General features: G+C 37.2%; 1 protein-coding gene across 1 annotated transcript in view; it reads left to right on the top strand.

Annotated features, from left to right (window-relative positions):
- The first annotated feature begins 1,535 nt into the window (after nucleotides 1-1,535).
- LOC121419129 (RAC-gamma serine/threonine-protein kinase-like) overlaps nucleotides 1,536-23,776 on the top strand; it is a 103,258-nt gene continuing 81,017 nt past the window's right edge. The window contains exon 1 of the mRNA XM_041613449.1: nucleotides 1,536-1,714. The gene's annotated coding sequence lies outside the window, so the exon portion shown is untranslated. The remainder of the gene's footprint in view (nucleotides 1,715-23,776) is intronic.

Raw genomic sequence — 23,776 nt, 5'->3', positions numbered from 1 at the left:
TTTTTTATTCAAATCAATTTTTTGTAAAAATGGACTTAGCCTAGTGGGAGAGAATTTCCCCCAAGGGAAATAAGGCATACAGGGATGTGCCGCTGGAATGGGTCACTTTATTGGAATATGGGGTATGGTTTTATGCTGGAAAATCCATCCCTAAACATCAGGGGCTGTGGAACTTGGGGGGCTTCAGCCCCCCCCCTCCCCCACTTTTTTCCAAAACCATGTACAAAAACGTAAAAATTACCATTCGATTGTGATTTTTTGCATGGTCAGCCCCCCCCTTTGAAAACCGTTCCGCGGTCCCTAAACATGGCCCCAATGTAAGTGCCCCCCCCCCCGGGCCTTAAACATGTGTCTAGGCCCCAGTTTTTAGATACTGGCCTTAAACAGGTCCATATTCTCCTCTAATTTTGGGTAATAACTTTTTTTTCCTTTTTTTTGCTTGTCAAATTTTGATAAATCCTTAATAATGGGTACATTTTTAGGCAAAGTGACCTGTAAATATTTATATGGGTTTTGAACCTCCAGCTGCACACCCTGTCCAAACCAAATCTAAGTATCCCCACCCCCCGTGGGGCCATTACCATGCGCGACCAAAAAAACATGTAAAAAGGACGTCTATTTCACGATAGGGCACGTTACGTACGTAACGTGATAAGGGTGTCAAAAGCACAAAAATAATGAAAAAAGGTATCTATTTTGCTAGGAAAGCTACATGTTTAGGGTCAAATTTGCGGGGATGATAAAACAAAATTAAAATGTTTTATAAAGGATGTCCTTTTTGCCCCAACACTACGTGTTTAGAGTCCGATTTTTCGAGGTGTGGAAGGTGGGGCCGTATACTAAACCAAAATTAATGATGTGTAAATGTAAAACCGACGATTGACGGGCCCATGACATAACAATAAAATGTCGCTATACTTGTTTAGGGGTTCATTTCAGGGAATACTTGCCAAGTTTTGTTTCCAATAATTGTTAATGGTAGGGTTTCACATGCCATTACTTGTTTAGGGGTGCATATCAGAATATGGAAAATACGTGTTTAGGGCACTTTTCGAGACCCCATGGTCGGCATGGTATCCACTCGTGAATGGAAGTGGCCGCCCCGGGCACCACCCCCCCCCCCCACCGGAATTTCCTATAACTTCGAAAACAAAAAAGACAAATTACAAAAAATACCTTTAGTTGTTTACTTTAACAGAGAATTGTTAAGTTTTATACAAAATGGTTGTTTGTAGTACAGTAGTTACATATGGACATGTCTCTTCTAGCTATTTTCAATTTAAAAAAAAATCCTCCTGTAATATGAAAAAGCAATAAGCCTCATTTCTCCATCAAAATAGGTAGTCAGATACAGATCGTTTAGTCGTGAATTCCTCTCGTAGAAATCCCCAATTCCTCTTGTAGAAATCCCCAATAGTCTTCAATCTTACTATTTATGCCTAATCTATTTTTCTAAATGTAAAATTTCACACACCCACACACACACACAAAAAAAATCGTCTGCTAGCTGCTGATCACGTGGCCACCTTAGTCATGACGTCACTGCAAAGCTGCAAATCAACAAGGAAGAAGGAAGAAAATCCGTGTGGATAAAATTGTCGTCCGAACGGTGTTATATTTGATTATTTCCGACAGCGCCAACGGATTTATTAAACTGGCCCTTTGACTGGTAATCTAGAGTAACAGACAGCGATTTTACAGTAATCTTAAAGCGGTAAGTTGTTGAAGATTGTGCAAATATGAGGTAATTGAGAGAGGTAACATGCGTGGTGATGGTGAAGCATTCGAAGGGTATCGTATCCGCCTCACTCACGGGCAAGGATACAGCCGCACACAGCAAAGCCTAACGTTAGATCGCGCTTGCCCGAAGCCGAAGGGCCAGGGACAGGTGAAGCGAATTACAGCTGTAGCTCGGTGGAGTGACGCTGCTGAGCTGAGTGCTGATTTTCAGTGCCTTGCGGTGTGTTGATCTTCAGACTGCATTTTTGGTGAATTCTATATGCCATAGTTCATGGGCATACTCGTGATATAGGCCCCGCTCGAGAAAAAATTGTATGATGGTGGGCCCCAAGTCTGCGCACCTAACAATTTGAGTTAAGATTTAACATGAATTTCTTCTTATTTCACAAAATCTTTTGATTGATAGTGTTCCTTATATCATTAAAAGTAAGTGTACCAAATTTCTCATTAAAAAGTGAAAGGAAATATAGGATTTTCTTGAAAAAACCTCGGGCAGTCATTTTCAGATTGAAAAAAAAAATGGTACCCCATGTCTGCGCACTCATTCACTTTGCACACGATTCGGGGATTTTGATGACAAAGGCTGCATTTTGAGGCCGTCACATGAAATGCCCTGAATTCATTATTTTTCCACCATAAAAGAGTCGGATTTTTTATGAATACCTGTCTATGTAGTGCATGTGTAAAGTTCGTGCTCGTTGCGCATCTTCTGTAACTGAAATCGCGCAGATACGCGGGTGCGCAGACTTGGGAGACCGCGCAGACATGGGGAACTGACCATAATCGATTATACCTCAATATCTAGGTTGCTAACTTGAGGTCACTATATATACTCGTGATATAGGCCCCGCTGCTGTGTTGAATGGCTTAGAATGTTCGTTTGCGGGGCCTGTTTCACGAGTATAGTACTATAACCGTTAAAGGCCCCGCACTACGGCACTTCAGACACTCCAACACAGTAGCGGGGCCTATATCACGAGTATAAGCTTGCATTCTAAGATAGTCGCGAAACTGGCCCCATCCAATGCGCCTATCCCAGCATTCGCACGTGCGTGGGGCTCGGATGACGGCTATCACTTATCAGTATACTCGTTATCGAGGCCCCTTACACTGTTATTTCATGGAAAATAACGTGGTCGTGGGGCTTGTTTCCCGGGGGCGGGTGGGGCGCCAATTTATTTTCCAAATAAACAAGGAGGGAGAATAGTAATGTCTTTCTTCAGAAATTTATTTGTCGATTTATTCATGTATTATAATTCATTTATTTATCAATCTTAGAATCTATTTGTTTTCAGGTTTTTTTTCTTTTGTGATATAGAGAGTCAGAGGTTCGTTTTTAATTATTTTTATGTGCGGAAGTTCATTTATTCAATCTATTTTAATTGATTAATTAATGTATTTATATTGATTAATAAATGTATTTATATTTATTCATTAATCATTTAATTTATTTGTTTTCAGGTTTTTTTTTCTTTTGTGATGTGAGAGTCAATAAAAAAGTTATCATTCGTTTTTATTAAGCCTGAGTCATATCGATTATTTTGAAAACCGGTGTTCGACAGCTCTAATTCGATCGAACATCGATGCATCGAATATTGAAGGCAGGGAAAATTTAGTCTTTTGTTTTTGCGTCGATGGCTGCGATGCACTTTGCATATGCACTACGCACTGACGGTATGCGCTGGCGTTGGCCGGGTGAGCGTTGCACAAGCAGATGACAGCAAAGTTCGTTTGTATTTTCCATGATCACAAAACACACAAAAGAAAGCCGGGGACCAAAGCAGAATTCTTCCCAAAATATCTTCAACAATGATAATTGCAGATGACAACATATAAGTTTAAAATGAAACAATAATAAAGACACGAATCACGCAGAGTCGATCCAATGATTTTCGGTCAACTAGCATTCGCAGTCCATTCACCAGCCCCGTCCGCAGCTCCGTACACTCACTCTGCCGAAACGACAGGTGTGCTTGACGTCAGCGCCAGCAAACAAGTGCAATCAACGGAGAGCGCTGTAACTTGCCTGAGATTGTGTAGTTGGATCCAAAATGAGCTCCAAATAAATTTATGGGAATAAATACGTAATTTTCTCTGGATGGTCATTTGAATTGCTATTCAATGCTGATATAACGATTGTGAGGAAAGATTGTGGAATATGAGTTATGACGATGTTCGAGAATTAATCCTGATAATGACAATCCATTTTTTTAGACGCAATTGAGCATGCGATCAAAATAAATACGAATGTTTCGAATCGAGCCCTAAATTCATCTAAATTATTACGATTTAACAAGATTTTATGGTCATACTAAGAATATTGACGATGTCAGCAAAGTATGTTATGTTCATATGGAAGAATTAATACTGGCCGGATTATTTCTATTGTTAATATTCCATCTCTGGACGTCTCCTCCAAGCTCCGAGAAAATAAGCACAATGCGCATGCGTGTTCGATGACGTATGACATATTTTCCCATTCATGAAATCAGAGCCCAAAGTTGGGCACAAACTAGCTTCAAATTGATGGGAAAAAAGATCAAACGCAATTTTCTCTGTTTTGTCATGTAAAATGTTATTATATGGTGATATTACGAACTTGAACAGAGTTTTTGCATGTAGACAATGTTCGAGAATCAACCCTGATGTGATGATTATTTTTTTAGACAAGTGCACTCGGAGTGCACTAGCTCGAAGTCAAGTCGATCGTCATGAGATGTCCGCCATTGAAAATTGAAACGAAATACAAACGTTTCACATCAAGCTCTAAATTCATATTAATGATTATCATATGCAAATTATTGTTAAATATTACGATTGAATAATGTTCTATGGTCATGATATTAATATTGTTCATGAAAGCAAGATTTATTTTACGCTGATCGCGTCAATTTCCGGCCATTTTCTGGTTTGATTAAAGAACAGTACTGCGCATGCACGATCGATGGCCATGACTTCCATTCATGAATTCATCGTGTATAAATTATCTCGACACGAGCAGACGAGTAAGACTCGAACTATGATCGAAATAAACTTCAAATTAATGGTGAATAGCATCATAATTACTCAATTGGTTTCATTTGGGGGCAATAGAAATCAAGTAAGTAGTAGTAAAGTTGGACATTACTGATATTTTGATGATTGATTGTGTAAACCAAACGAATCGGCCGGCCGACGTACCGTATTTTTTTTTTTTTTTCGATGCACCGATTTTGCAAAACCTGCACCGGTGTTCGATGACATCGATCGAACACCGATTTTAAAATCGATTCGACTCAGGCTTAGTTTTATTATATTTATGTGTGAAATTTCATTATTTGAATAAATTAATTAAAAAAATTAATGTAATTAAATTCATTCATTAATCATTTAATTTATTTGTTTTCATTGAGGGGGTTGTGCTATTGAGAGTCATAGGTATCATTTGTGTTCAATTAATTTTAATGTGTGGAAATTCATTTAAATCATTTATCAATATATTCTAATTGATTAATTATTGTATTCATATTTATTTATTAATCATTTGATTTATTTGTTTGTTTCCATTTTTTTTTCTTTTGTGATGTAGAGAGTCAGAGGTATCATTCATTTTTAATTCTTTTTATGTGTGGAAATTCATTATTATTCCCCTTGTTTTTTTTTAAATAAATTTGAGCCCCGCCCAGCAATTCATTTCAATTATTTTTTACGGGGAGGTAGGTGTCAGTAATTAAATCATATAGTTGTTGTATAATTTCCCCCCAATGCTGCGAATGAATCCATTTATTCATTCATGTATCATATATCTCTTTATAATCATCTGGATGTAAGAAGTAAATATATATATATATATTTCAAATCGGCTTTCTTCTATTATTCATTATTGAATCATTCATCTGGCTTCCTGTGTATTATCAATTTGTTTTTTTTATTCCTTTCATAAATGCCCCCCCCCCTTTTCCACTTTTCATCCATTTAAGTTCAGAAAAAAAAAACGAATAGGCATATTCATTATAGGGGAAGATTTATTAATTTTCTTTTGGTCAATTTCATTATTGCTTGAGGGATATCTACACTATAATTAATCTAATCTATATTTAACTGAGACTTACCCCCCCCCCCGGGCCCACAATTATGGACAGGCCTATCGTTATGTTTAGTATCTATTTGGCGTATATAGCAGGCCCTACTTTCAAAGTACGTTTTCTTATTATGTGAAAAATGAAATATTGCATAATTCAAACAATAAAAAGAAAAGAAATAGTGGGGGACATCAACTGCATGAATCATTTGCATGCAAATAAGTTGTGCATATATTATATCACGTTTTTGTGAAAAATAAGGGAAACTTTAAAATATCACAACTTTCTTATTTTACATCCGAGTTTGATGAAATTCTCAGCGTTATGCTAGTTTTGTATTTTTCTGTTTATTAAAATCAATATTTTTCTGGGGTGAACTTGACCTTTAAACAAAATGCAAATTCCTTTTATTAACGAAATATAAGCCGTTATAACCCTTCAACTATGACTAAATAAAAAAGGTAATGAAACGATTATTTTCAAATTCAGATTATAAATACCTATACTTTCTTAAAATTAAGCCTGAGTCATATCGATTAGTTTGAAAACCGGTGTTCGACAGCTCTAATTCGATCGAACATCGACGCATCGAATATTGAAGGCGGGGAAATTTAGTCTTTTGTTTTTGCGTCGATGCGATGCGCTTTGCATATGCACTACGCACTGACGGTATGCGCTGGCGTTGGCCGGGTGAGCGTTGCACAAGCAGATGACAGCAAAGTTCGTTTGTATTTTCCATGATCACAAAACACACAAAAGAAGGCCGGGGACCAAAGCAGAATTCTTCCCAAAATATCTTCAACAATGATAATTGCAGATGACAACATATAAGTTTAAAATGAAACAATAATAAAGACATGAATCATGCAGAGTCGATCCGAATGATTTTCGGTCAACTAGCATTCGCAGTCCATTCACCAGCCCCGTCCGCAGCTCCGTACACTCACTCTGCCGAAACGACAGGCGTGCTTGACGTCAGCGCCAGCAAACAAGTGCAATCAACGGAGAGCGCTGTAACTTGCCTGAGATTGTGTAGTTGGATCCAAAATGAGCTCCAAATAAATTTATGGGAATAAATACGTAATTTTCTCTGGATGGTCATTTGAATTGCTATTCAATGCTGATATAACGATTGTGAGGAAAGATTGTGGAATATGAGTTATGACGATGTTCGAGAATTAATCCTGATAATGACAATCCATTTTTTTAGACGCAATTGAGCATGCGATCAAAATAAATACGAATGTTTCGAATCGAGCCCTAAATTCATCTAAATTATTACGATTTAACAAGATTTTATGGTCATACTAAGAATATTGACGATGTCAGCAAAGTATGTTATGTTCATATGGAAGAATTAATACTGGCCGGATTATTTCTATTGTTATTCCATCTCTGGACGTCTCCTCCAAGCTCCGAGAAAATAAGCACAATGCGCATGCGTGTTCGATGACGTATGACATATTTTCCCATTCATGAAATCAGAGCCCAAAGTTTTGCCATGTAAAATGTTATTATATGGTGATATTACGAACTTGAACAGAGTTTTTGCATGTAGACAATGTTCGAGAATCAATCCTGATGTGATGATTATTTTTTTTAGACAAGTGCACTAGCTCGAAGTCAAGTCGATCGTCATGAGATGTCCGCCATTGAAAATTGAAACGAAATACAAACGTTTCACATCAAGCTCTAAATTCACATTAATGATTATCATATGCAAATTATTGTTAAATATTACGATTAAATTATGTTCTATGGTCATGATATTAATATTGTTCATGAAAGCAGGATTTATTTTACGTTGATCGCGTCAATTTCCGGCCATTTTCTGGTTTGATTAAAGAACAGTACTGCGCATGCACGATCGATGGCCATGACTTCCATTCATGAATTCATCGTGCATAAATTATCTCGGCACGAGCAGACGAGTAAGACTCGAACTATGATCGAAATAAACTTCAAATTAATGGTGAATAGCATCATAATTACTCAGTCGGTTTCATTTTGGGGGCAATAGAAATCAAGTAATACCTTGGTCACATTTGCTACGGCCGCCGTAGATTCTAAAATTTCTACGGCAAGTAGTAATTCTACGGTCGCCTCAGAATTTCCACGGCCACTTACTCTAGCGGTCACATATGTTACGGTCGCCGCACGGCGTATTTTTTAATTTATGGAGAAAAAAATCTGCGGCTGACGTAAGTCCTTGAAATCATGACGTACGGTCGCCCTAGGGCGACCCTGCGCTGGCCGTAGGTTTTTGACAAATTCTACGGTAGACGCAAGGTGGCCGCAAGGCGCCCTCACGGCGGCCGCAGGGGCACTATACAGTGAGTATACCATGAATTGCTTTTCACACTCATCATGATATTTCACATTAGACATTTCATTTCAGAAAGTTTTCACAGTTTCGCACCACGCCCATACACGTATTCTGGGCGGGAGGGAGGGGTGGGTTTTCGGGGTCCGGGCCCCTGAGTAGGCAAAAAGGGGGCGCCAAAAAGAGGGAGGGAAGAAAGGGAAAGAAAAGGGAGATAAAAAAGGAGGGGGAAAGAAGAGAAACAGAAAAGGGAGAAAAGAAAGAGATAAGGAAACAAGAAGGGAAAAGGAGCAAGGGGGAGTAATAAAAGTGCGGGGGCACCAAATTAATGTTTGACCTAGGAAGGGGGGTCGCCAAATTAATGTTTGACACTGATCTGAATATTATACGATCAGTAATGTTCGACCTAGGAAGGGGGGGGGGGGACAAATTCGACCTTTGGGGTGATTCGCACGTCGCGCTCGCATCGAATAATTAGTTTGATGGACATCCTGTTAATGAATACCTAAATTGCGTAGAATGTCAAGTTTTGGAACGGAATATAAAAAAGTTCAGCTCGCGCTTGCCGCTCGCGTCGAATAATTTTTAAATGCCCATCCTGTTCATGATTACCAATAATGATTAGAATTTCCAAACTTTGGGTGATTTTGGAATATAAATAATTTACAGCTTGCCCTGACAGATAAATAAATACCCATCCTGCTCATGCTTACAAAATTTATCAGAATATTCTATTTTCAGGTCTATACACAAGCTAAAAATTGCGTTCGCATTATTTATTCGGACTTAAACATGTTAACTTGTCTGTAGGAATAAAGTTAAGATGTTAATAAACGCATTAGTCTTAAGAACTACACCCTATATAGGAAACAACAAAAATCAGCATTTAACTCCACATGATGATAATTATGATAATAATAACAATAATAATAATAATAAGGTCATATTTTACCCAAGTTAGCCCCTGGTGAAAAGGCAATATCTGTGCTTCCTGGTCACATTTGTTCTTAAAAAAAAGGGGTATTACATCATATTCATGGATAGTTTGCTTTTAAAAAAGTGGTCTGCAGTTGCCCTTTTTCATGTGATTATGAAATAAGATAATTCAACATGCATTTAAGGCACGTGTTTGCATGACGAGGAGGGGTCGCCATTTTTTGTTCGAAAAGTACACATGCATATGGGCCAAAATTATAGGTCGGGCCCCCGAGGTGCAAAATTCTAAATACGCGCCTGGTGGCTCCCCAGCAGATAACACAAAAGGAGAAGGGGAAAGGAGGGAAGAAAGACAAGAGGGCAGCCGCACGGCCACCGTACGCTCGACGTACGGCCGCCGTAGAGCGTTCTACGCCATGCCTACGGCTAGTCTAATTTCTATGGCGAGCGTAGAAAAGAAAAAGGGTTATAACTCCGCGTTAAAATTCTACGGCCACCCCTACGGCCTGTAAAAAGTAGGAATCCGCCGTACGTCGACCCTGCGGCCACCGTAGATTTTCTGCGGCCGCCGCAGAAATCTCTCGAATTCAGGTATCTACGGCCACCGTACGGCAGCCGTAGAGCAAATGTGACCATGGTATAAGTAGTAGTAAAGTTGGACATTTCTGATATTTTGATGATTGATTGTGTAAACCAAACGAATCGGCCGGCCGACGTTTTTTTTTTTTTTCGATGCACCGATTTTGCAAAATCTGCACCAGTGTTCGATGACATCGATCGAACACCGATTTTAAAATCGATTCGACTCAGGCTTACTTAAAATTGTCAAAATCATTCATGCCTGAATGATCGAAGAATCCTCAGAGGCCAGGTGAAAGAGAAGATATTCTAAGCTTTGCAATGATTGCTGTCATCATTTTGTTAGCCATTATAACTCACAGAATGAATAAAATAAATGAAAAATAAATGAAATGTATATATGACTGTGTATCAACATAAGACCTAGGCCTACGCATGCCTCTCGGATAAAAAAAAGATGAAAATTTAATAAATTAATGAATAAACAAATAAATATAGAAAGAAAGAAATTATAGATAGTAAATAAATAAATATATGAACTTCCACATATAAAAAGAATTAAAAACGAATGATACCTCTTTTAATATCAAAAAATAAAAAAAATAGAAAAAAAATATGAATATTATTCAATTAAAATAGATTGAAAGATAAATAAATGAAATTACACACATAAAAATAATTAAAAACGAATGTTACCTCTGACTCTCTACATCAAGAAAAAAAAATGAAAAAATAAATTAAATGATTAATGAACATTTCTTATCAATAAAAATACATTAATTAATCAATTAAAATAGATTGAAATGAATGAACTTCCGCTCATAAAAATAATTAAAAACGAACCTCTGACTCTCTATATCACAAAAGAAAAAAACACTAAAAACAAATAAATTGAAATACATTAATTAATCAATACAAATAGATTGATAAATAAATGAATTATAATACATGAATAAATCAACAAATATATTTTGAAGTAAATTATTATTCTCTCTCCTTGTTTATTTGGAAAATAAATTGGAGCCCCTACAGCGCCGCCCATGATAATTGTCACCGGCCGCGGGGAAACAAGCCCCACGACGACCACGTTATTTTCCACGAAATAACAGTGTAAGGGGCCTCGATAACGAGTATACTAATAGCCGTCATCCGAGCTCCACACACGTGCGAATGCTGGGATAAGCGCATTGGACGGGGCCAGTTTCGCGACTATCTTAGAATGCAAGCTTAATATATACTCGTGATATAGGCCCCGCTACTGTGATGGTGTGTCTGAAGTGCCGTAGTGCGGGGCCTATATAACGGTTATAGTTCTATACTCGTGAAACAGGCCCCGCGAACGGACATACTAAGCCACTCAACACAGCAGCGGGGCTTATATCACGAGTATATATAGTGTGCTGAAGTAAGCAACCTAGATATTGAGGTAGTATAATCGATTACAAGCTTTTCTCGAGCGGGGCCTACCGTATTTTCCGGTGTATAAACCGCGCCTTTTTTCCCGCTTTATAATCTTGAAATATTGGGTGCGGTTTATACACAGAAACAACAAAATTTCGTCGGAAAATTGACTATGTTTTCTTGGTAGTATAACTTGCTTTTGAACCAACAATTATATAGAATATTTTATGTATAATTATTTGTTGGTTACTAAAAACAGGGAGCATATTTTGCGAAATTTTCTTTGAAAAATCTTCTTTGTAGAGATTGGTTTATATTATTTATTTAACTACTATCAATTTAAAAATGTTTTTAAAAAAAAAACTGATTGTTTTATGGTGAAAACTTTTTTTTTTCAATTAAAATTGCATGGGAAATGCTCTGTAATAGGCATATAATCGTAATCGATCGTAATCGGTTGGTAAAAAGGAAATAACTAATGTCCTTTATTCTTTATTTCTTTTGTTTTTCTCTCAATATTAAAAAAAAAACTTTCCCTTTTTATACCATTATTTTGATATTAAAAAATTGCATTTTATGGTCACCTTTTCCTTAAAAAAACCCTGTTTTTTTTGTAATGAAAACTTATTTTTTTTACACCTAAAAAGTGCATTGAAAATGCTTTACAATAGGCATGTAATCGTAATCGATTGTAATCGTAATCGGTTAGAAATTAGGCAATGAAAATTTCCTCTATTCATTTTTTCTTTTCATTCGTTAATACATATTTTACATATTTTATATTCCGGAAAATACGGTATATCACGATTTTGCCGGCCCTATTTCTAAAACGAGGGAGCAATATTTATTGCTTGAAATGAACTAAAAAAAATTAAAACAGACCTTATGGCATGGCCTGGAACTGGACAGTGGAAGTCTATTAATCACAATCTGATTCCGAAAGAAACCCCAATTTTATACCAATCATTACTCGGGGGGGGGGGGATTGGATGGCCATTAGGTGTGCATTTTTGGAAGGGAGAGAACAGAGGCCAGTGATTTTTTTTATCTAGCTACTGCATCCATCTTTAGGAGCCTGAGGTGGCTGCATTACTGCTTTTTTTCAATAATTACATTTTTTTTGTTACCTCTTCCTTAACTTTAGAAAATCCTATTGGAATAGTGAGGCTCTGGGTTAGTGGAGAAGAGGCTCAACTTATTTTCATAACATGATACCTTTGTGCCACACTAAAAACAAATATAGGGGGCTCTGAAACTTAACTTTGGTCCTAAACTGGGGGTCTCTGGAACTGCTCAAGGATGAAATGCAATTCTTTGGAATGGCACAAATTCTCTGTTTTGGGGTGTTGTTTTTCAGAGACAGATACTGCAGATGCCTTGTTAACACTGTCAGAACAGATTGGCAAGAGACAAGTGTTGGCGTTCCTCAGGGTTGGGTCATTGCTCCGATCCTTTTCATCATTGCAATCAATGATGTTTCTCCACATCCAGGCCATCATATCAAGTATGCTGATGATATCACCCTTTGGAGACAAGCGACTGCCTGCATACTGCAGTTGCAAATCTGGAAGTCCAGTTGCAACAGGTAGAAAAGTGGTGCAATACCTGGCATTTCTCGGTCAACACAAGACTAATGTCATGTGCTTCAGTAAAAGAGGTCATAAGGACATTGCAGTACACATGGGCAGCCATCGCCTTACCCAAGTATTAAAGGTCAAGTTCAGCTCAGAAAAGTTTTGATTTGAATCAATAGAGAAAAATCAGACAAGCACGATGCTGAAAATTTCATCAAAATCGGATGTAAAATAAGAAAGTAATGACATTTTAAAGTTTCGCTTATTTTTAACAAAATAGGTATATGAACGAGCCAGTTACATCCAAATGAGAGAGTCGATGATGTCACTCACTCACTATTTCTTTTGTTTTTTATTTTTTGAATTTTACAATATTTCAATTTTTACGAATTTGACGATTAGGACCTCCTTGCCTGAAGCACAAAATGTTAAAATAATGGAATTCCACATGTTTAGGGAGGAATGAAACTTCATTTCACATGACAATGACAAGAAATCAAAATATTTCAAATTTCATATAATAAAATACAAAAGAAATAGTGAGTGAGTTATGTCATCAGTTCCCTCATTTGCATACCGACCGAGATGTGCATATAACTGTTTTTTGAAATTAAGCAAAACTTTAAAATGTCATAACTTTCTTATTTTACATCCAATTTTGATGAAATTTTCAGTGTTATGTGTGTTGAATTTTTCTCTTTTTATTCAAATCAAGTTTTTGTTTTGGTGGACTTGTCCTTTAATGAGTGCAGATGTCTAGGTGTCATCTTGGACGAGAATCTGCGTTTCAGTAGTCAGGTTGAAACAGCAGCATCAAAAGCCATGAGAGCACTTTGCAAGATCTCTGCCTTAACATCACACACTGCTGGTGCCAGCATGGAGCTCATGCTTCTATTGTACTCGGCATGTAATCGACCGCACCTGGAGTTTGCCTACCCTGTATGGTGTACTGTCAGGTCCATCTTGGCGCTGGATAGAGTTCAAAATCTTGCGCTTCGAATGGCCACAGGGACCTTTGTTCACTGCTTTTCTGATGCTGTGGAAGTAATGTCTCACACTCTTCTCTTGACATAAGACTACATAAAATACTTGCGAAGTTGCGAGTAAAAGAAAAAAAGAAAAGAAATAAAAAGAGAAAAGAAAAATAAAAAGAATTTAAAAAAAAAAGAAGAAAAATTAGAAGAAAAATAAGAAGAAAAAAAATAGAAAAAAAGAAAAGAAAATAACAAGAAAAGGAAAAAAAGGAAATAAAAAGAAAATGAAAAGGAAGGAAAAAGAAAAAAGGAGAAAAAGAGAAAAAAAGCTTTGATAAGCTATTGAAAATGAACAAAAGCTATGGCAATAATAGTCAATCCTGACTGGTTGCCAACCAAGGAAAGAAGAAGAGAACCTTGTGCCAGTACATTCTTAGTATAAAGGAAGAAACAGATAACTTCAGGGTATTTAATAGTCCAAAGTCTCTTGGGTGATCCAACATTTTCACATGGACCCAGAAGCACCCCTCTCTGCTTGATGACCAGGGCCCTTAAAGACCTGAATGTCAGCCTACAGGTAAACTATCCTGGCTCCCAACCTATCAAAGATATGTCTGACATCGTGCAGAATGGAAGAGACAGGAGCAGTGAGCAGAAGGACCAGGCTCTGAAGTTGGCGACTGATTTCATTCTAAGTCTCAATACTGATAGGCGATACTGTCATCTTCACAGATGGGTCTGCCCAGGTCCTTGCGGAGCAGGCATTGTCATCTACTGGACAGGACTGAACTGAATACCAATCTGCATCTGCAAGCCTGTTGCTAGCAATTCGAGTAGCTTTCATGCTGAAATGGTCGCCATAGAAACAGCTGTGGAACATATCACCCTGAAGAAACCAGCCCTAGTTGATCAGGTAGTGCACATTCTCACTGATTGTCAAAGTGCTGTCATTGCCATGACCAGTTCTCTCCACTCTTCATCGTTCAAAGAGGTTGTGTTTCGCACTAATAAAAACTACTGGCGGCGGAGCAGAGGATTATCTTTTGTGTTTGGGGGGGCGCTTATTGTTGCGTCCCATCCGCCCCCCCCCCCAAACGCAAAAGTTAATCCTCTGCTCCGCCGCCAATGATAAAAACATCATTCTTTTAAGAAGTATAGGCACTACTGTCACCATCACATGGATTGCTGGGCATGCAAATATCACAGGAAACAAACTTGCTGACCAACTAGCCAAGGATGCTGTTTTGGAAGCTGCAAGCTCATCATCATTAGCTTCCGAAATTAGTCTGCACAAGGAAAGCGCAAAGACTATCCGTAAGAATACTGAGAAGCTCTTGCAACGACAATGGGACAGATCTACAAAAGGAAGATGGACATACCAACTCCAGCCCACAGTTGCAAGAAAAAATGCACACAGCTCTTTTCCAAGATCCACAGAAGTGAAGTTGATGAGGATGCTCACAGAACATCCCAAACTCAATGACAATATACACAGAATGTTCCCTCACAACCACCCTTCACCTAACTGCAGTTGCAACAGAGACAGGGAAACTATAGAGCATGTCCAACTCCACTGTCCACTCTATATTAGTCCAGTAGACTGAAGATGATACCAACTGTAGAGAAAGGATACAGCAAAACTAACACTTCATACCATCTCAGAGAGATCCAGTGGTCACCCTCCTGGGCTTCAACCCTGCAATGACTAAGCAAATGCAATCTATTATTAGAGCATTTTTAGCATTTGTCTCATCCACTAGCGCTAACATCTAGCCACCTAACTAGCCAACAAAACAATTACTTAGCAGTTTTTCTACCTTTGAGCTCTCAACACCAAGTGTCTACCGAGGAGACTACTAGGGTGTGAAACAGGCCCAAAACGAACAACAGCAGCGTTGAATGAATACCGTATGTAAAATAATCAAAGAAAAAAATTTAGGATGTGAATCATCGTTGTGATCTTAGATCAAAATTAATTCTTTACTTGATCCACTCACCAACACCCATGCCTCTAATGGAATGAGATCCAACATAAAAAACCTGACTAAACATAGTCCTGATTAAATGTCCAGTAGAAAAACTGAACAAAGGAGTCATTGAAGGTACTATACCGGATCGCAACATATATAACCTTGAGTAATAGTTAACTCGCAGCTGATACTACTCGCACCGTTAATCACTGCGAAAGTGAAGTCCAGTTTACTGCACAGATCCCATAAAATAAAACATGTTTCATTATCTTGCCTGCGGAGAAAGAAGAAAGAAAATGGAGATCTAAACAGGTGTGTTCACAGATGCTATTCCAAGCATACAATACATCCAAAGAAAGACGAAGTAGAACTCATAATTATCCAAGATTGAAAGGTAGGCCTATACAAACTCGAATTATAAAAATCCAGGAAATGGTCAAGTATAGTAAACCATGAGGTTGAGCGACTATCTCCTTTTAACATACAATCACAAATTTGATTCCTCAAGATCACACAAGAAGTTATCCTGGTATATGTATGTATTTTGTTATTTCATTTACAGAAAAAAAACTCTATGATTATTGTAGGTTGAATAATTCTTTTGAAGCTTTCTATTTCTGCATAAATATGACCCATGGAAAAGGAGACTGCAAAAATATCAGTAGACCCTCTAAATTTCAATACCTTTTGGATAATCACAACTATCTCTCATATTTTACCAATATATACCAATAATTTATCGCAAGGTACCTCGTTCGAAAAACTGTGCCATCGCATGTTACGTTCTATGTGTGCAATGACTGCGCATGCGCTACTATCTTGCGCAATATGCTGATGCAAACCCCCCTGCCCCCCAAAAACCCACCAAAAGTGGCTAAAATTTCACATTTTGCAAAAAACCTTGAAATGGCCATCTATTTTCCATATTACCTTGAAATTCTTTTGATAAAATTAGGTGGTAACTATATCAAGACAATTAAGAATATTCACCTCTCTCTTGTCTTCATCATTTAATGATATTACACTTGGTAAATGTTTTTTTATTGTGGTCCCACATCTAGACTTTCATGGTGTTGACCAAAACCCTATGAAAATCTACATTCGGGACTACAAAAAAAATATTGACTGAGTGTAATATTAAATGATGAAGAAAAGACAAGAGAGAGGTGAATATTCTTAATTGTCTTTATATATTTACCAGCTAATTTTATCAAAATTCAACGAAATATGGAAAATACATGACCATTTCATGGATTTAAAGATGCAGAATGTGAAATTTTTTTTGATGATTTTTTGTTTGTTTGTTTTGTTTTTACATCATAAAAACAATCTTTTTCAGAGTCAATGGACTCCCCCCAGAAGGTGCCCATCTCTGACAAAAAGTACCTTTCACATTTTGCATCAAATTTTAAGTGTTATGAAGTAAATTTGCTCTTTTTTAAAGCACAAGTCCATCCCAACAAAAAGTTTATTTGAATAAAAAGAGAAAAATCCAACAAGCATAACACTGAAAATTTCATCTAAATCGGATGTAAAGTAAAGTTTCGTTTAGTTTCACAAAACAATTATATGCACATCCCAGTCGTTAGCAAATGAGGGAAGTGATGACATCACTCACTATTTCTTTTCTATTTTATTATATGTAATATGAAATATTATAATTTTCTCCTCATTGTCCTGTGAAACAAAGTTGTATTTCTCCCTGAACATGTTGAATTACCATTGCTTAACATTTTATGGTTCAGTGAAGCTGATCTTCATTGTCAAATCTGCAAAAATTGAAATACATGTAATGTGTAATTCGAACAATAAAAAACAAAAGAAATAGTGAGTAAGGGACATCATCGATTCTCTTGTTTGCATGTGGCTGAAATTGTGCATATAACTATTTTGTGAAAAATAAGCGAAACTTTAAAATGTCATTTCTTATTTTACATTCGATTTTGATGAAATTTCCAGCATAATGCTTGTCTGATTTTTCACTAATGATTCAAATCAACATTTTTCTGAGGTGTACTTGACCTTTAATACAATATTCATTTTTAGGGTGGATAACACCTTAAAAGATTTGAATTGTTAAATGGAATCAAGCTTTCCGTTTTGATTTGAATATACTGTATATTGTTTGAATAGAGAACCTGATAATAATTTGAATTACCATTGACACACCCAGGGAAGAAACCATGGGAAAATACCATGAACAAAGCAAATCATTGCCACTGGTGTAATCACTCAACTTTTCATGTGTATTGAAGCCAGAGAAACAAGGCTTGCATGTTTGTATTCATACCACTGACATATTAAAAAGAAAATGATTAGGAGGACTAAGCAGAGGGATTTAAAGTTTGACTGGGAGCCTGGGACACCAGTGTTCTGAGTGTTTTGTATTAAATGTGCATATTTCTTCACAATATATTCCTGTAAGTACTACTAATGACCGTGCAAAAAATGAATTTGATAATACACACAATGGACACATTCTAATGTAGATCACAAGGAGCTTTTAGTTTTAGTTTTGCTCATTGACATTTGACAATAGTTGACTACCATGAAGTGATGCCATTTTAAGATATGTATGCATGACAATCTGTCCTTATAAAGATTGATGGATAAACCAATATTGATTTTTGTGTGTTAAGTGAAATCTAACAAGATGTAATGTGTTGCCAGTTAATAGGGGCCACTAAAAGACAATTGGGAGTTACAAAATGTGTCCACTGGTCATTTACATGTACATCAATGTAGTGAGTGTATCTGTGTGTGTGGGGGAGGGGGGGGGGGACTCAGAGTTGTAATGGTTAGGGATGTGTGGCCCCAAACATTGAAACCATACCCTTGAGAATAGAAGTTGCTTGTGAATGGGGGTGCTTGGGAATTGGAATTTAACATGTAATGGAGTCTTCAGAAATGTCAATATGCCAGCAATGCATTGAAAAGCGTGCCAATGCACACATACAAATTTTATCCACATCCACAGGGGTGCCGTCTTGTGCTCATTTTCTGAGCTGCGGGGCTTAGGATGGGACAGTTGAATGAAGTTTTGGGGGCTTACAGAATGAGCGATTTCAACTGCGTAGCTAAAGGAATGAAGGAAAGTGGGTTGGTCCATGAAAATAATGATGTGAATAGGTATACATGTAGGGGGTCATTATAGGGTTGACATCCTAACACTTTAAACTCTGTTCCACTTACATGTTGTACTATGTGAATCCACCTTTGTTGAAAATTTGATACCAGAGTACCAGAATATTATTCAGGTAGGTATTCATTATTACAACCAATTAGGGCTAGGCATCCCTGGGTGCATTCTTCTATAATGATGTATAGGCCTACATGCATGACCAAATCAGACCAATTGACCGTAGGTTTTCAAAACCAGCCTAAAACACTATTTTTGTATCATTAAGTATACCATTTGAAATAGTTCCACATGATTTTTCAATAGAAATACTACAGCTAATCAAGGAATTTAAATTATGTAGTCTCACCAAAATTCGGACTAATTTTGGGGAAAGGATGCAGTAAGCATGATTTGACCAAGGAGATATCTCCTTGATGTGACAAACCTTTGCTTCATTTTCCAAGATCTTTGAATTCTGATTTTGGGCATTTTGACACCCATATTGCATTATTCACATATCATGCTTCGACCAGCAAAATCTGCCCTTTTATGACTTTTTCTGGTCATGCATGTGTACAGCAATTGTTAGTGCCCCCAGGAAGTTGTCCCTACATGTATGTTCCCTTGTACAAAATACTCTCATATCCGTTTGACATTTTCACTGTCTTTAAATTGTTTTTTTTTAATCTAAAATAGCCTTACTTTTTCCTGAACACTTTCTTTCATTTTACCACTCTATTTTTCTTCTTTCTTACCAATCTTGATATGGAAACTCCAGAAGAGTTTGAAGTGCTTCTGCTGTCCCTAACTGTCATATACAGTGTAGTGTATACATCGACGTGTAACTATACAATCATTCCTGGATTCTGGCTTTTTCTTGTGAACCTTAAGGAACACATGTAATAGCCCTTCATTTCCTTGAAGTCATAAATTTTATCCAGCGCGTGACACTGGCATTGGTCCGACGGTCCCAGACCAGTAAAAATTGCTGTCGGGCCAGTAACTTTTCAGAAATAGCCAGATACATGTATACTGGTCTGACATGACCAGAATAAAACATATCAAACTAATAAAAATGATATTTTTTCCTCTTTAGTAAATAATAAAAATGGCTTTCGCACCTTTAAAAAATGGTTTTCCAAAATTGAGAAATGGTTCTCATGAATGTTGTTGCATGTGTGAGTGTGTTTACCATTTATTAATTTTTGTCTCGCCCATCAGAGGTGAAGGCGAAGGTGAAGTCACAAATCTAATGACACATAACTCCACAACCGTAAGTCGCTTTTCAACCAAACATAGATGGTAGATGGACTTGGAGGACCTGCATGTTATGATGCAGTCGTAGGTCACATGGTAAGGTCAAAGGTCATTCTCAGGTCAACGTGAAAGTTTACATGCAAGACCCTCTTATGACACCTAACTCCACAACCGTAAGTCCCTTTTCAACCAAAATTGGATGGTAGATGGACTTAGGGGACGTGCATCTTATGCTATAGTCAGAAGTCACATGGTAAGGTCAAAGGTCATTTTCAGGTCAACGTTTAAGTTTACGTGCAAGGCTTTTATGACAAACGTTATTCCATCCCAGTCATTTCACAATGAAGTTTTGATACAATTCTGTTGCGTGCCCTCGCAAATCACGATATTTCTGGTTATTTTCATAAGTGGGCTAGACACAAAATCGCTTTTGCCTTGTTTTTTTTTTGGGGGGGGAGGAATAAGTCTTAATGATTTCCTTTATTTTTGGGGACCAGTAAAAAAATGGAAAACGGGGTATCTTTATTACTGGTCCAAAATGAATAGGTTGGACCAGTATAAAAAAAGGGTTAGTGTGGAGCCCTGCTACATGTATATCATGGGGATAAAATGTTCCATGTGTATTTTTATTTCAATAAATTTCTGTACAGTGTACATGTGTGTATAAACAAGCTGCACAGAAAAAAAAAACATTTTGTGTGGCAGTTACATGTAAAATGTAGGGCAGAATGCATAGAAAATTGCAATGCTATACCAGGGATATAATTCCGTCACATGTAGACACAGGGCCTTATCTTAAGGTTGAAGTGTAGGCTACATGTAAGCAGAAAGCACTGATCTTACAAGGAAATAATCAAATCATACATGAACAATTATCCTCCGCGATTTAGAATGCAAATATATGAAGCAGACTTCATTGATATTCAACAGATTCATTGAATTGCAAACAAACTGAACCATGAAAGCACTTGTATACATGTAAACCAATGGGTATGACTATGGATCTACTGTAATCTTTTTACAGTTCACATGCAAAATTGCACAAATAATTCAAAAGTAGCTCACATTTCATGGTTGAGTAGTAAATCACTTTGCCTCTCTCTACAGTATTGAGCACTGACTGCTTTTCCATTTCCTGATTGAAAATGTAAAAAGGTGGGACTACAGTACAGTGAACATGTAAAAAGTGCATCAGTGGTTTTCAACATCTGTTTCACTCATGGCCCACTTTTACTTTCATGATAAATCTTTTGTGACCAACATCTTTCAGAATTCTAAATTTCAAATGAGAGAGAAAACACTAACCCACTGATATTATGTGAAATATAGCAAGGAAAAATTGACATAATGTGGTGGGGCCCCTTATTACATGTATGAACCACAAAATTGCATGCATGCAAATATCCTTCATACAGAATTGCTGGATGAAATTTCTTCTTGACATTGCATTGGTAATATTATTTCATGCTATTATGTGGTTGGAGTAAACAGTTCAATTTCATTCAAGATCATGTTTTACACAACAAATCGGCCTCTTTAGTTTCTAAAATAATGTGGTTCTGACCTCGTAGCCCATCATAGCTCAATGAACCACTAGTTAGCCATGAACCACAAGCTTCAAAACAGTGGTGATAATTGTTAATTTCTAATCTACACCCCTCAGTGTTGTGCCCACACCACTTAAAGCATTCTTCACCAATGAATTAATGGTGTAACAGGTACATCTAGATGTAGTTCAAAACCTACATGTACTGGCATTATTCTCTTTATTTCATCAACATGCCTACATGTTTTCACAACGGTTCCATGACATTTGCTCCGGCAACAATTGCTCCACTGCAAATTCCACACACTAATGGACTGACCAACTTCAACCCTGGATTTAACACTATACCCTATCCGAAACCTAACCCTAAACCTAACGTAAAACTTTAATGTAACCCAAAATCTTTGACCAAATAACACTTGGAGCAAATGTTGTGCCACCATTCAATAGGGTGCTATCCTCTCGCATAATCAGTTTGTTTTGATACTAACATTATATTCCCCACTTTAGTGAATCAGTTGAGAATTGCTATTGAACATGAAGGTAAAGACCTTGTTGATATACAAGTACCCCCAACCCCCACCCCATCTTCCTATGCTTCACTCTCGGTTTCAGTCACCCTATAGTAATGTCTTCCTTCCTGTTCACTGTTGAAATCAAAATGTGTTAAATTTAGAACAGAGCCTCACCTTCCCCCTTCACCCATGGAAACCTAGGTTTATCAGTCTTTCTAAGTCTTACTCTATGACTATCTTGTGTGATAAATATTAGGGCTATACCTGCAGTGTCACACAAAATGTAAATTAGGCCTGAATGTTAATCAAAAGTTTCTTGATGGCTTAGAGAGAAAGGCTATTGGAGTCAATGAAAAAAATTTCCTCCAATTGACCAATCAGCCAGTCGTGACGCACATTGGATCCTTTACGAATAAATATTTTAAGCGATTTTGTTGCTCAAGTTTTTGTAAGAAAAGTAGAAAACCCTAAAAAACTTGAGCAACCATTTGATTACATACAATTTTGAAGACGCTCCCCGACACTGGACATCACTTAAAGCACCTTGCCATTGACAAATTATGAGGAAAGTTAATCAATACGAAATTTGCAAAAGGCCAATTGACTTGCATAATATAATCTGTCCATCATGAACGCCCGTCGGACTAATGCGATGTGATATTTCACATTTTGCTCAATATCAAGATTTTTAATAGCCCGATCAGCCCTCTTCGCGATTAATCTCAAGATTCAAGAAACCCCATCTCCACCAGTGCAGGAAGAGCAATTCATGCTCGAGTTAGGCATGGATGCATTATGGTCTGACACTGTGAATGAATAATCCCAAGTGCGTCTGCACCTGCAAATTAGCAGGATAATTCTAGGGACAGTGATTTTCTGCGATCGCGGAAAACGGACGGAATTCACGGAATCGGCTGTTTGAAACGGAAAGTGGCTTTTCAAACGGAAAATCACGGAAAACACGTTTTTTCTCAAAATGCACAAAAAATCACCAGAAATTAATCCCAAATCCTCAACAAAATACTAATATCAACTGAAAAAACACGATCTCACTTTGCAACAACAATCATGACAATCAACACATCGTAACTACACTCGAGCCTCTCCATCACTCGATCGTATCCAAATTAGTTTACACTCACGTCCGCATAGAAGGCAGAATCCGGCCGTGTGTTGCTGCCCTCTGCATTCGGTCATAATATAATGATCACGGTGATTCATATAATCCAAAATGGCGGATATTGGGAAGTCGTCAACTGCTCAAAACGATGTCCGAAAAGTCCCCAAATCAGCGATAAAATCCCATTTAACAATAAAATAATGCTAATAATATGAAAGGTGAGAATATATTCATGTTGATTATATTTCCCAATATATTTTTTGAGCTCGAATCTCTTCGATTAAAATGGATTTTAAAGCGATGTTAGTAACATTGTTAGATGCAAATTATGAGCAGCGCTAGCATTTTGACATCGCTACTTGTTGCTTATTAACTTTTAAATGTATAACCGTTTTTAATGCATTTTACTATGTATTTAATAATGTGCCAAAACCAACTTGTAAGCATGATCTTTCCAGCTTTTGCTGTTTTTTCATGTATGATTGTTAACATGTTTGATTATCAATAAAGACCATTTTTTAATTGAATTGAATTGTATTGGTTTTCTATGTCTATGTGGAAACGGAATTTCCGTTTTCAGACATGTTGAAACGGAATTCGAGATTTTCTGAAACGGAAAAGGCAATTTTTAGAAACGGAAAATCACTGTCCCTATAATT

This window comes from Lytechinus variegatus, chromosome 7, assembly GCF_018143015.1.
Source record: "Lytechinus variegatus isolate NC3 chromosome 7, Lvar_3.0, whole genome shotgun sequence".
Taxonomy (NCBI): domain Eukaryota; kingdom Metazoa; phylum Echinodermata; class Echinoidea; order Temnopleuroida; family Toxopneustidae; genus Lytechinus; species Lytechinus variegatus.
The sequence above is the reverse complement of the archived record's forward strand: the minus strand, read 5'-3'. Positions and strand labels throughout refer to the sequence as shown.